Below are 15,394 nucleotides of genomic sequence, written 5' to 3'. Positions count from 1 at the left end.
CACAAACATTAAGAATAACAGTATGAAAGCAAGAGTATCTATTACTCTGTTTTTTGTGGTTCAGTTCTGATGTCTTTGTCATACTACAGGGAAAGCGCGTGCATATAGTCACAGAATAAATATTTATTTATTCTTACATATTTATTTTGCTGTTTTTTAATTTTATAACCAACTTATCCAGTCCAGTGCCACAAGGATCCAGTGCCTGTACCAAAATACACTCAAACCAGGCCAGTTTGGAGTAATCTCTCGATTTAATAAGAACCTCTTTAGGATTTACCATTTTAGTCAAAGATCCCGACTCATGCCATTATGGGTAGAATGCACAAAAGGCCCAGAGACAGTGTCCAGGTCCATGCTTTGAATCCTGGACTCAATTAGCTGTTAAGCAACCATTCTAATGGCTGAGGTATAAAATGCTGAGTTGATGAAATAAGTCTTTTAAGTACAGAGGATATAGTAGAGAGTATAGTAAGTAAGATAAAGATATAAAGATGCGCTGGTATCCCGAAGGTTACCGGTTCAAATCCCCGTCACTGCCAAAAGAGATCCTGCTCTGCTGAGCCCTTGAGCAAGGCCCTTAACCTGTAATTGCTCCAGGGGCGCTGTACAATGGCTGACCCTGCGCTCTGACCCCAAGGGGTATGCAAAAACTACCAAATTCCTAATATAAGAAATTGTATAAGGCGAAACAAAAAAAAAAAACAAAAGATAAAGATGACTCATCAGGTATGAGGAAACCAATTTTAAAATGCAGAAAAGCAAGAGATCACACAATGAACAACAGGATATTTAAAATATTTGAAAGCGTAATACATCAAAAGTATCATAAAAAGTAATATAAGTGAGTAAGCTATTTATTGGTCATTATTTACAAAAATTGAATTTTTTTTACAAGAAAGAATATAAACATTGTCAAAAATTTCTTTAGAAATGCTGAACCACTGGCATCCTTTAGGATAATACAGCATTTCTTTGTGATTACTTTATATCTTTATATTTAATCCTTTTCTTTCTCCAATCACTGGATAGGCATGATAGGGAAATATCTAATCTGAATAAAATGTATTAATGTATGATTTTCTGTGTTATAATGGAAGTATTGCAGTGAAATCTTGAACTTAATAAAATAATTCAAATGAAAGAGATTCAGTTAGCAATGTCCAAGCAGTGAGACATCTGATCATAATCTCACTTCTTCCTTTCCATACATCTCATAGTGTTACAGCAGAAATTCAACTTTTTTATTGAGCTCAGCGTGTTGGCTCCTGCAGTTTATTTTTCCAACTTCTTTGTTAGGTTCCATAATCTTTTTTGACCAAAATGTTTTAAGTGAACTTAAGTCTTGTGCACTTGACAATTGAGGTGTAGATCCCCCTCACCTGTGAAATTGTTTGTGTGCACAAAGCCCTGAGATTCAGTATGTGTGTGAATAGGTTTTCAAGCTTTAATGTACTTAACTTGTGAAACAAAACCATTTTATTCTGTTTAAAATGTGCTATTTAAAATAAAACATACTGTAGTTATTTTCTCAAAAAAGATGTTTTTAAATTTGAAAAACATCAGATTTTATTTATTGCCTGATTAACACTTTTAGTTACTCTGACAAATTTAGCTTCTCAGTGTTGCTCAGAAAGACTTTGGCTATTTGAGATGCTTCTGTTTTACAAATACTGCTTTCTGATAATGCATGTGAGTCTGACAGGGTGAATCTGTGTCTGGACCTGCAAAATTCAGCCTTATCAACTTGCTTTTTAACAAACTCCAGAATGTCAAATAAGAAAACGTATCTATGAAAAATGCATCCATGAAGAAATTTGCAAAAGGCTTGTCAGCTCCCTGAGGGGGTTTACCATCGCAACTTGCTTGACAATGTTTATGATAGAGCTCTTACAATGACTCTTAATAATCTAGTATATATTTAGTGATATCAATAATGTCTCCTTCCCTAACAATTAATTTGCAGTCAGTAAGAAGAATACATAGCCCATGCATTAATATATGTCATCTTTATAAATACCTCCATATAATAATATTTGCAGGTTTTGCTTTGTTACATATTGAAACAATACAAACATGTCTGTTTGAAAATCCCTTATTAACATATGCAAGCACTGTGGAAGCACTTTTGAAGATTTATAGATATTTAAGGTCACCAGCAATAACAGTACCTGCCTTTATTTCTGTTTAGGCATAATCACTCACACTCAAAGTTATGCAGTTTAATAGTGGATATTAACTAATTACATACTATACTTAAAATTTTAAAAATAAAGATTTATCAACAGAATTGCTGAATTATCATTTTCCAGCTTGTATTACTATTCTAAATGTAAAATACCAAAAGGATAATTTATGGCAAAATGTTTTTGTTACCAGATTCTGAGTTGTAGAACAATTCCAGTTTCAGATGAAATCCTTATTCACATTTACTCTCAGAGTCAGCTATCCAAAAGAAAAAAACGTACCATCAAATAAAAGAAATACACATTGTACCAAAAGACAAAATTCAGTTCATCATTACAGACTTTGTTATAGAAAAACAGTAAAGGCATGGATATGTCTCATGTAGCACGAATAATATCATGAGTCCAAATGTGAGCTCTGAATTGTATCTCCAGCACTTGCTCTTTCGATGAGTCTCTGCTGAGGTCCACAGAGTTTTCTCTGTTGGTAGCATTCATGGTCAGGTTGCTGCCACAAGCAAATGAGGGAGCAAAACCTAAAGATAATCTTCACATCTTAGAGGACCTTTTCTTTAATCTTTTATATTTTATACTGCAGTCAAAGAGTACGCAGCAGTGGTCAATAACTAAGACAGCTAATCCATAGAAGAAAAGATTCCTCTCAAGTAAGCCTTTGTCTTGGAAAAGCATAGCCAAGTTCTTCCTGGCAAACAAAGTCTACATTCTTTGCAGGCTGCTCCAATATTTAAGTAATTTATCTTTTGTGTAACACATGAAACAAACTTAAGCAAAAAGATAGCTAAGGGGTCAGCACTAAAACCTGGATGACTGGTAAAAAGAGATTATTGGGGGTGTTTAATGAAAGGAGGAAGAAGACTGCATTTGTGGACACACTGCAGAGCACTGTGAAACTATAATGAGTCTTATTTGAAATGTATCCAATGGTGCATAACATCTGACTTTCTAGAGGGTGATATATTCGGAAAGGTCTCTATACCATATCAGTAAAATACACTATGGCCATTTTGGCCAGCAACCTCATTCCTTATGTGGTAGGACCTTCTGTTTTTGTGACATCAATATGTATGTGGGTGATAGAAGCAGTAACTTTGATGAAAACTGTATCATGAGACCTTCAGACCGTTGCTGGCACTCAATAATCAGTGAGAGTCAGATAACGGCAACTAGCAGAAAACTTCACTGAACTTTACTGCTTCAAATAACTGTAATTTTGGCTTCAGGCGACTGGTAGCAGAAATCCTGTCTAGCTGAACCACCTCTTTTAAAGGAAGCAGAGATTTATATATTTACTGTTTTGTCTACAGATTATTGATTAGACATATCTCATTAGATGAGTAAAATATGTGTGATAAAAGGCTTCTACAACCATAGGAAAAAAAAGTTTGGTTGCTTGGTCTTTTTCTCAGTATTGTAGCTTATTTTATTTAAATAAATAAAATCATTAATACACATCCATTTTAGGAGTTGTTCATCCATCCATCCATCCATTTTCCAACCCGCTGAATCCGAACACAGGGTCACGGGGGTCTGGTGGAGCCAATCCCAGCCAACACAGGGCACAAGGCAGGAACCAATCCCGGGCAGGGTGCCAACCCACCACAGGACACACACAAACACACCAGGGCCAATTTAGAATCGCCAATCCACCTAACCTGCATGTCTTTGGACTGTGGGAGGAAACCGGAGCACACCCATGCAGACACGGGGAGAACATACAAACTCCATGCAGGGAGGACCTGGGAAGCGAACCCAGGTCCCCACGTCTTCCAACTGCGAGGCCGCAGTGCTACCCACTGCACCACCATGCCGCCAGGAGTTGTTCAATGTTCTATAATTACTTAAATTTGGTATCCACTGTATAACAATAATGTAATTTAAATTCTAATAAAGAACCCAATAAGCAAACAACCTTCTGGGAGAAAATATACAATTTGACATACCATGATAGCAAATATATAACAACAAACATTAAAAAATGAGATCATAGTACCAATAGATTTTTGTTCATTTTTGGATTTTATTCAGATTATTTCAGAAGAACTCTAATGAACTAGCATTGGCAGGTAACTAAATTGGAAGAGTCCATAAAGCTCCTTATATTATTGTTAAAATATAATATTAATCCATAGGCAGGTCATTTTGCACTACCAGATGACCTACCGATGGACTGAGAGAATTAGCCGACTCCCATATTATCCCCACTTTTGTCCCAGTTTTGCTCTTTCTTGATTCTAAATAATTGAAAACAATCACGTCAGCATATTGAAACTGTACAGCTTTATTAACTGAGCAGCCTTTGATTTTTGACTGAGTGAATTTCCTTTCATCGTGCAGTTATATTAAGTTTGCCTTTGACAATGAAAGTAGTGATCTCCCTGACCCCAATTTGCCATGAAGCCATTTGATTATTTCATCAAGACAAAATACAAAAACAGATTTTTTTTCTGCTTTATTTATTTAATTGTGAAAAAAACTGTTTAGTATTTCATATCTATTATACAGGTAGACATTTGCAATCCCTATTGCAAGTAGTTATCTTTTTTTGTATGATGTAAATGTCTTTTGAATTTCCGTGAGTTTGTAATCTATTGTTTCTGTATGTTCTTTAATTCTGTCACTTTATATGCAACTGAAAAAGCAAATTTCATGCTTTGTTGTCTTAACATGACTACACAAAAAGCTTAATGTTAAATCTTACATTTTTCCTTTGTTTTTGCCATAAAACTTTGTAAGTCTAGTTCATTTACCTTACCTATATTTGGCGCATATCGTCTATTAAGTAATAAGATATCTTTCCTACAGAATCAAGGGCAAGCTTATTCAAAGACATGAAATGGGGTACAGGCAGTGACTGTTAATAGACTGTCAGTTTCCACTTACATACAAATTGATTTGTCTGGCCTCTTCAGACAACGTGCTTCTTTGTTTTTACTGGAGATTAATTCTGCAAATCCATCCTGCCTAGATGTCCTATATCGGGCATGCAAAGATTATTTTCTGCACAAGTTATTCATTTAAATACTGTCAGTTAGCATACAGCTTCCTTCATTAAAGTGATGACAACTGTCTTGCTTAAGAACCAAACAATATTTAGCTGATTAGTCTCACCTGTCATCATTTGGAAATGACAGCTTTTGGATTATACAATATAAGAGACTTTGGAAAAGGCCTTTATTAAGGTGAAAATGGTTAGTTCTAGAAATTCAGTTATTATTTCTGTGATATTTTATAATTCAGATAACACACTCAGTAAATATTTAATATATAAGAAAGCTTTGAAGTAAAGTTCTTGTCAGCAGTCAAACGTTTATATTGTAACCGCAGACAAATATCTTCTTTGGGAGATATGCATTAGTTTTATTGTTTTCTTAACTACTTTGCATTTGAAACACTTTTAAAATGTTTTGCCAGTTTTTAACGATTCTTTACAGTATTTTTGTTGTATTTCAAAGGATGTTGCTGGAAATATTTATTTTTATTTTATATATTTTTATACATATAAGTATATATTATACATACACATATATATTAGCTGTGTTACTCAACTTCCAACCTCACCTGGTAAATTTTCCAAGTCACTGGGCCTCAGCTATAGCACCCTAGGTTGTTTGAATGTGTCAGGAGTACTATGTACAGTAACTAAGTACTCTTTGTGATACAGTATTTTTAAATATATATATATATATTTTACCAGAGGCTAATATTACTTGTTCATTAGAGCTGCTTACTGTTGAACATGATAGATGCAATTCTTGTGGTGTTATTGTGAAAGAGATTGCACAGGAATCCATATTAAAGGACAGCGAGTACATTTTACTTACATAACGCCTTTCCTATACTCACAAAATGAGAGTATCTGGTAATGTTACAAAGATGATTTAAAGTTATTTATTGCAAGCTAAAAACTACTAAAATCTGGACTCTCCATTAGCATCAAAGCCTAAGATTAGTTCTTCCTCAGTATACAGTAGATTTGAAACAAAAATAAATAAATAAAATAACTCTACATAGCGATTTCTCGCTAGTCAAAGCGCTTTACATAGTGAGTGGGGAGCCACTTCAACCACCACTTATGTGTAGCATCCACCTGGCAGCCATTTTTGTGCCAGTGTGCTCACGATACATTAGCTGTTAGGTGGTGAAGGGGTGAGAGAGATAGTTAGCCAATTAGAAACAGGGGATGATTAGGGGGCCAGAATGACCAGGCTGTGGTGGGCAATTTAGCCAGGACATTGGGATGTACCCTAGTCTTTACAAAGGATGCCAAGGAACTTTTTATGACCTCAGAGAATATATCTATAAAGAAAAAAATTGGGAGTGTGCTCCCCTCAAGTTATTCATATACTGAGGCAGAGGAAAAGGTCATGCACAATATTTCTCAGATATTATCTCATAACTAATTGATACTGTCGATACACAATCATTTATCTCCATTTATAATCAAGCTTTATATTAAAATGATATTTTCGAACTTAGGAAGGATGGAATGTTTCCATAATTACATATGCATTTCCCAGGTTATGTGGGACTTATAGTCACCTACAAACATAGCAAAAGTGCTAGTATTATATGATATTTGTTGCAATAATTTGCTAAAGTGAATTTCCCATTGGGATTAATAAAGTATCTATCTATCTATCTATCTATCTATCTATCTATCTATCTATCTATCTATCTATCTAAAGGTAAAATTGCATTTAGCTACATTTAATTATGATGATGATCAAATCAATGATCATCAAATTAAATGTATTACTAGGAACACGACAGGGACGTAGCAGATTATTTTTCCCATTACATCTTTATATTTACATGGCATGTTCAATGTTTACATGTTATTAAATGATGATGTATAAACTGATGATGTATAAATTAAAATATAATTAATAATAATTATTGAAAGAATATGCTTTATACTGAATACATCATGTACACATTTATATTTCAATGATACATAAAATTCAGATGGTTATTTAAATAAAATACTACTTCCGGCTGGGTAATTTTTCTCAAATTTCATATCTATTTGCTTTTAATCATTATAAATATCTATACAAAATTTGAATAATTTATCTGTAATTATTACCATTGTTCACTTGAAAATTCATTAAAGTGCGAAGTTCCCCAAAAGTTGATAGGATTCCTTATTTTTGATATAAAGCAGGTGTTCAAAATCTTATTGACCAAGGTCAAAGCATTTTTGAGTTATCGTGTTTACACACAGACATACATAATTTCAAAAATGGTGTTTTCGGACTCAAGAAGGCCTAAAACATTGCCTCCATCTGTTAATTTGGGTTTTTTGTTTTCCTTTTTTTTCTTTTCTCTTTTTGAACTTTAAAAAACACTGATTGTTGAGTGGTATTAAAAACTTAATGAGAACATGAGATGGACGTCAGTATCACCAGTATTTTTCAAAAGCACAATTCTCTACACTAATACAGAAGTACTATATAGTGTAATCAGTTTATCACTTGTCACATATTGTGGACACAATAAAATGAAGTGCATGTATGACCGCCATAGCTGAGTTTCGTCCTGCATATGTTATCTTTGTGTTAGGGAGTTTTTAAGTTTTTTTGGGTGGGGGGATGGAGGGAGAAGGGGTGTAGAAAGAAAAAAGGAAGATATCTGTTCAATGGTTTTGGCAACACATCTCTCACAAAGTGATCCTGATAAAAATAAATCAGGGACAAGTGTTTTTTGTAAAAGCAACATGTCTAAACAAGATCCAAGATGAGAGAAAACCATATACTTTAAGATAGATTTTGTAATTCATTGAGACCATGAAATTATTATTCCAAAGAGACAGAGAGAATATAAAAGCAGGATGAAAGGGAGTGCCAGTGAAGAAACATTCACACAAACAAATACAGAGAAAAGGTGCTGAAGGTACACATAGGGCAAGAGACAGCAAATATTTTTAAATAGTCTATTAACTGAACAGGTACCATGGTCTGTATACACTCACCGGCCACTTTATTAGGTATACTTTGCTAGTACCAGGTTGGACCCCCTTTTGCCTTCATAACTGCTGTAATTCTTTGTGGCATAGAGTCAACAAGGTGCTGAAAATATTGACATGATAGCATCATGCAGTTGCTGCAGATTTGTTGGCTGCACATCCATGATGCAAATCTCCCATTCCACCACATCCCAAAGGTGCTGTATTAGATTGAGATCTGGTGACTGTAGAGGCCACTTGAGTACATGTACATACAGTAACGTGACATGGCACATTATCCTGATGGAAGTAGCCATCAGAAGATGAGTACACTGCAGTCATAAAAAAAGAAAGGACCTGGTCAGCAACAGTACTCAGGTAGGCTGTGGTATTTAAACAATGCTCAGTTGGTGCTAAGGGGCACAAAGTGTACCAAGAAAATATCCCACACACCATTACACTGCCACCAACAACCTGAACCACTGATATAAGGCAGGATGGATTCATGCTTTCATCTTGTTAATGCCAGATTCTGACCCTACCATCCGAATGTCACAACAGAAATTGAGACTCATCAGACCAGCCAATGTTTTTTCAATCTTTTATTGTAAAATTTTGGTGAGCTCGTGCAAATTTTAGCCTCAATTGCCTGTTCTTTGCTGACAGGAGTGGCACCCAGTGTGGTGTCCTACTGCTGTAGCCCATCTGCTTCAAGGTTTGATGTGTTATGCATTCACAGATGCTCTTCTGCATACATCGGTTGTAACGAATGGTTGTTTGAGTTACTGTTGCATTTCTTTCAGCTTGAACCAATCTGGCCATTCTCCTCAGATCTCTGGCATCAATAAGGCAATTTTGCCAGAGATCTGCCACTGACTGGATATTTTCCCTTTTTTGGATCATTCTCTGTAAACCATAGAGATGGTTGTGTTTGAAAACCTCAGAAGATCAGCAGTTTCCAGCCTTTCTGGCACCAACAGCCATGCCATGTTCAAAGTCACTTTAATCACCTTTCTTCCCCATTCTGATTCTCGGTTTGAACTTCTGCAGGTCATCTTGACAATGTCTACATACCAAAATGCATTGAGTTGCTGCCATGTGATTACATATTTACACTAACAAGCAGTTGAACTGGTGTACTTAATAAAATGGCCATTGAGTGTATATATCCACAGAGAGAACATGCAAGCAGCACTGAGATAGTGATCAGGCTTGGAACCAAACCCATTTGTCTGCTGGCAGCATTACTAAACATTATGTCACTGTTCTCTCTAACTCAAGTACTTCATAAGTGATTTCATTTCTCTGTAAGTGCTGTGTAAATTTTAAGTTGCTCAGACTGCTACGCTGTCAGTCATGAGCAAGTTTCATTTGATTTCCCATGTATCTATGCAGACGCTTCACATTTTTTTTCTTCCATCAAAAAAGACAGAAACTGTTTGTAAACAGTAATAAATCTTTCATTATTTTTATTTATTTTGCAGGCTCCCATGTGTTTTTTGAGTCTAGGAAGATGAGGGCTTTGTTTTAACTAGATGACGCGCTGCATGGCTAATTGCATATGCATTCAGCCTGCACCTCCTTCCCTTATATGGACATGGCACATGACCACTGGGACTTGATGGTCACTTTGCACTACTCCACACTGGGAATTTTATGTTTGAGCTTTGGAGTACCAGCAGTTAATGTGTGCATATTGGTGTGTACATGCCCACCCAGAGAGCACTTAAAGGATATAAGCAATCAACATGACATACTCGGGTGGCTGTGCCTGTTAATACCTGATCTGCACTACGTAGTGAGGAGCAAAAATGTATTATCCAGCAATGAAGATTCAATGTACAATGAATGTATTAGAAGTATTTTACTAATATTCTCATTGTGGTCAGCTAACATATCCATCAAGTAAACGAACTGCATGTGAGTTGCAAATCCAGCTGGAATCAGCAATTTATAGTGTAAAATGACCTCTCTAGTAATGATAATGGAAAAAAAATCATTTTTGAGACAGAATGCAATGATGCACTCTAATAATTCAAATCTGTATTTTGTTTATATATGCCATATTTAGTTGTTTATTTCTCTAGTCAGGGTTAATGGCAGTATATTCATTACATAGTTATAATGCTTGCAGTCTGAGCCTGAACACATTTTTTGACATTTTTTTTCTTAATAACCCTTATAAATGCATAGTAAATAGTATTTGAGAGAACTGTAACTGCAACACAATGATATGCATTTGTAAATGCAAGAAGAGACTTGATTATTGCTATCAGAATACTGTATTTATTTATTTATTTTTTGTTGGGAGGTCAGCATTGGCTTAAGTGAAAAAAATAATAAACACGGTAGTTGAGTCATACATAATTTCATTCATGAGGGAAAGGTTTAGTATGAAGGATATGTTTAACAGCCAGCAAAATAATGACTTCAGACATTCTTTGTTGTCAGTATGTAATGGTTAAATACAAAGCCTTTCAAATGCTTCCATAACCTTTTTCCAATACTGTAACAGCATCTGTAATATTTTGTATTAATGGATATGATTTAAACCTTTGAAGAGACATTAAGAAGCACAGAAAGAACTCTAATGAGCCAGAACATCGAGGTAAGATATTATTTTTCAGTGTACAGCTTTTAAAGTTTTCATTAGCGTGGTACAGCTGCCTAATGGATATTTTATTGTATCCTCTGTGAATTATTTATTACGTCATAATAAAGGAGCATGTGATCATTACCTGTACTTCACTATCAAGACTTCTAATGGACCAAAAACTGTTTTTTCCTAAAAAAATACAATAATCATTAGCATAGCATGCCTTTCTTTCTTTCTTTCTTTCTTTCTTTCTTTCTTTCTTTCTTTCTTTCTTTCTTTCTTTCTTTCTTTCTTTCTTTCTTTCTTTCTTCATCAGAAAATGGATAGATGTGTTGTTGGATGTTAGAATGTACTTTGTCGAACCAGCGATCTCTGGTGCCAAGCTCTATCTAACTAGTTTCTTTTTTGAGGAATGTTAGAGCTGATCTCACAGCTTAAGTGATCTGAAGAGCTTGTTTCAGTAAGGGAGTAATCTTATCTGCCTGATAGAGCTGATGTCTGCTATGATTTTTCATTTATATCTAATGGACCTTAAAAAGACTTGGTATATTATTTCCAAGCAACTATTATATTAGAAGATTTATTTTATATGTATGACAGTGTGTTCTTGGGTAGATTTATGGGAAAACAGTTACTGTAAATAAACAATATAGGCTTGTGTGTATGATTAACCAACCAGCACAACAGAATGTAATATATTTAGTCAGGAAAATTTCTAAAAGGAATTTTGCAGCCATCAGTAAAAAATAGTTTTTTAGCGTACTGCGTTGCTTAAGGTGACTGTTCCACCTGAAAGAATTTATTGGTATAGATCACACATGCTGAATTGTCAAGATTGAACATTAGAAGACTAGACAATGTGGTCGCCTAAAGCCATGTTAGCTGCTCTGCTGGAAATTACCACATTTAAAGCCATTTTCCTCCCAGGTGCATGACACAGATGTCATTTGTTCTGTGGATTTGGCCATTAGTTTGCAGTGTGTCGGTTCCTGAATTTGAATTTAGCAACTTCAAAGCGTAACTGGTGTAGCCTGCCAGCTTCCCGGACAGGAGTATCTATATTCACTTGATGCTCCTCAGGAATTAGCTTTGTATTTACTGATGATGTTTGCACTTGGAGATTATGTACATTATGACTACAGTAGTGACAGGTCACATATTTAGGTGTCTAAGCCAGCATTACTAGTTAGGAATTTGAATTTTTTTTTCTTTATTAAGTTGTAATTTATTTTTTTACTTTATCCTTATTATATTGTATGGAATTTGAATTATTTTTTATTTATTAAGTTGTAATTTATTTTTTACTTTATTCTTATTTTATTGTATTTTTCCCTCATCATTCCTTTTTTTCTGGAAGACCCTAAGAATCTAACATTCCTGAAATGTTTAATTCCTACATTAAGTCTCAGAATTACCTCTGGGCTGTCTGGACTTGTCAATGCACTGCAGAATCCCACAGGTCTTAGTTTTGGGTTTTGTGGCTCCACTTATAAGAAACAAAAATAAATCTGCACTCATTTTCAAAGATGCATAAGCCCACCTAGCCACCATAACCCATCCATCCATTATCCAACCCGCTATATCCTAACTATAGGGTCATGGGGGTCTGCTGGAGCCAATCCCAGGCATGGGGCCTGTTCCTCCCTGAAATCCTAAATATCTCAGGTCAACATGTGTAATTGACTTGGGTCCTGACTTTCTATATGATGGCTACCAACCCCAAAGGTACCTTAGTCAGATCAACACTTCCTTGGCCCCATAGGATCCTGTATAGTATACATGGATAGGGAAACAGAAGAGAAATAGTGTAATTAAAATTATACACCTTTCAGAAAAACTCGGATCAAATTAGAATTTCATGAATGTTGCAATAAGCTTGGGAATTCATTGTGGGACGCACAATTGTAATGTGTAAATTAATAATTTATATCATATTGGCCTTACCCCATGATACATTAAACATCTTATATTATGATAAAACACACTTTCATTTAATATTTCTCATCAGGTTTATGAAGTATTTATAACAGGATGCAGAGATAATGAAAACTCTAAGATTTGTTAAAAACAAAAAACATTGTGAAGGAACTAATTTTTAATAGCTTATGTTTGGTTTATGCTTTAGTGTTTCAAAACTCTCTTGTTAGGGAGAAAAGGGCTTCAGAAATGTATGAAAGGAGTGATTGTGGTTTTAAATATTTCTTCAAAATATTAAATAAGTACTGATATACATCTAATAACATTAGGGAGCTTAAAACATATAATTGTTTCCACCATTATCAGTTGTTGTAGGGGCTGCAGAGAGTGATACAAGGCAACACTTTGTAAATTAGATCATGCAGATTACATATACACTAACAACTAGCAGAAATCAACATTTGGTGTGCTTGCTGTTAGAAGAGGTACATTAAGTTCTGATGAGAACTTGTAGAAAAATGGTAGAAGTCAAGTATCCTTTGCCCACTGCAGGGTCAGAGAGGGCACAACCGCCACAGGACACATCTCAGAAGACTGTTCAATTTAGGCACAAGATAGATAGATAGATAGATAGATAGATAGATAGATAGATAGATAGATAGATAGATAGATAGATAGATAGATAGATAGATAGATAGATAGATAGATAGATAGATAGATAGATAGATAGATAGATAGATAGATAGATAGAACCTTTTTACAATGCTGAATAAGGAATAAAATCTGTGAACTATTAATATAAGTTTAATTAAATGGGCACACTTTATGCTGCATAAAGTATTTTGACAGTAATCAAATCAGTTCCTAGATGTAAGCTATAACATTCCTTTGAGGTAGTAAAGCTTATTTTGCAAAAAAATACATTCTTAATATAATGCTGCCCTCCTTTTCACAGTATACAAGCTCAAAAAATTGTGCTTTACTAATATTATTTTAAATTATAATTGTATGAAATAGCTGAAAGCAATTTAAAGCAGAAAGCCTTAGATACTGAGGAATTTCCAAGAAATAGGTGTTTGGTTTGCAGATTAGTAATATCTGCGCATTTCACAAAAAACGTTGGCAGGCAGTGTGCACCTGCAGCTAAGGCATTAGACTTTAAACCACAATTATGCTGGTTAAGTCCCCGCAACAAACTCATTGTGTGACACTCAGCAAGTCACTTAACCTGCCAGGGATCCAGTTGTAATAACATGGAAGCAATTGTTTTAAAGTGTGCCCTTGTAATTTGTACATCTCATTAGATGAAAGTCACATAGAAATAAATGTAAAGGCTGAAATTGTGCAGCCACAGAATTTCCTGAACATCACATCACAATGTTTACACATATTTATGTCAATTATATATTTATATTTCTGGAGGCCTAAGTTCAACATCTAGCCTAAACTGCTTCTCTGTGGAATTTCCATGTTCTTCCTGTGTCAGTAGATGTCTCTTTTAATGCTGACATACAGAAATCACGTTATGTTTGTAGATAAAAGTAAATATGGGTGTATTTATGAGCCTGCCTTTCTGCAACCCTTAAACCTGTTTAAAGCTGGTTTACTGAAAAAGTGCTCAGATACTGTGGATATCTAGATCTTCCTTTGTACACATTTATGTTGTGATAGTGTGAAACTGTATGCAACACACCAATAGAAATGGATCAAAAAATTGACAGAATCGTGTAAACAATGTTTAAGCACAATAAAAAGCTATATTAATCTAAAACAAATTTATAGGTGCTAGTTTGTGTTTATCTTTGGTCTAAAAGGCATTTGGGACTATAGAACATTTTGACAATGAGATTTGGTAAGTCTTGTGGACTTTGGTGGTTTTGGAAGGTTTGTTCTTTTAGTTTTGACTTACCTCATTTCTGACAGTATTTGCTTCATCTCCAAGGCCATCTCCATTCATTTTCAATTTGCAGAGTTATCAGCCTTGGAAAGACACATAGGTGGTTGGACAATTAATTAACATTATCATATGTGAGCAAATCAGATCAATAGATAAAATTTGGAATTTCACAGAAGCTAAGAAATACCCTAAGAAATAGGTACTAAATTTTCACTCATCATCTTTGTGACAGGGTCTCGACAACATTTCTCTGTTGTGAGATTTCACAAATCTGATATGTGTGGATCTGTTATTTGGGAACCATTTGTATCCAGGTCATCTCAAAAGGACACATAACCAGGTCTGATGAGTTGTGTTTACCAAGTTTCCTACATTCAGTTGGGTTTAAATTTGGTGAAAGCTAATGGATACCTTCAACCCACAGCATTTGTTGCCAACTATTAAGCATGGCGGAAGACATATAATGTTATTCAGCCATCCATGACAGTCATTAGGTCAAAAACTTTTCAAGGTTGTATAACCACAACAAAGTATAAGGCCATTTTACAGACACAGTTGCATCTTTTGGTGCAAACACTGTTTCCTCATGATGTTTGCCAATTCCAGGATAGTAATATTCCTATACACACTTTTAATCCAATTCAAGACTGATTTTATGAATATCAAACTCCCTCCATGGCCTCCTCCAATTATATGATCTAGACATTTTTTAACCTTTATGGAAAGTTCTCCTGTACAAAATGCTAAGCAGATTTCCACCTTCTTCATCCCTCAAAGAACCTTCCTTCTTGAGCAGTGGTGCAGTATCCCACTGCACACAGTTCAGAACTTGT

General features: G+C 34.9%; 1 protein-coding gene across 1 annotated transcript in view; it reads left to right on the top strand.

Annotated features, from left to right (window-relative positions):
* lrp1bb (low density lipoprotein receptor-related protein 1Bb) overlaps positions 1 to 15,394 on the top strand; it is a 2,167,948-nt gene that overhangs the window by 1,904,209 nt on the left and 248,345 nt on the right. The gene's annotated exons all lie outside the window — the stretch shown is intronic.

The sequence above is a fragment of the Erpetoichthys calabaricus genome, chromosome 8 (genome assembly GCF_900747795.2).
Source record: "Erpetoichthys calabaricus chromosome 8, fErpCal1.3, whole genome shotgun sequence".
NCBI classification, from domain to species: Eukaryota; Metazoa; Chordata; class Cladistia; order Polypteriformes; family Polypteridae; genus Erpetoichthys; species Erpetoichthys calabaricus.
The sequence above is the reverse complement of the archived record's forward strand: the minus strand, read 5'-3'. Positions and strand labels throughout refer to the sequence as shown.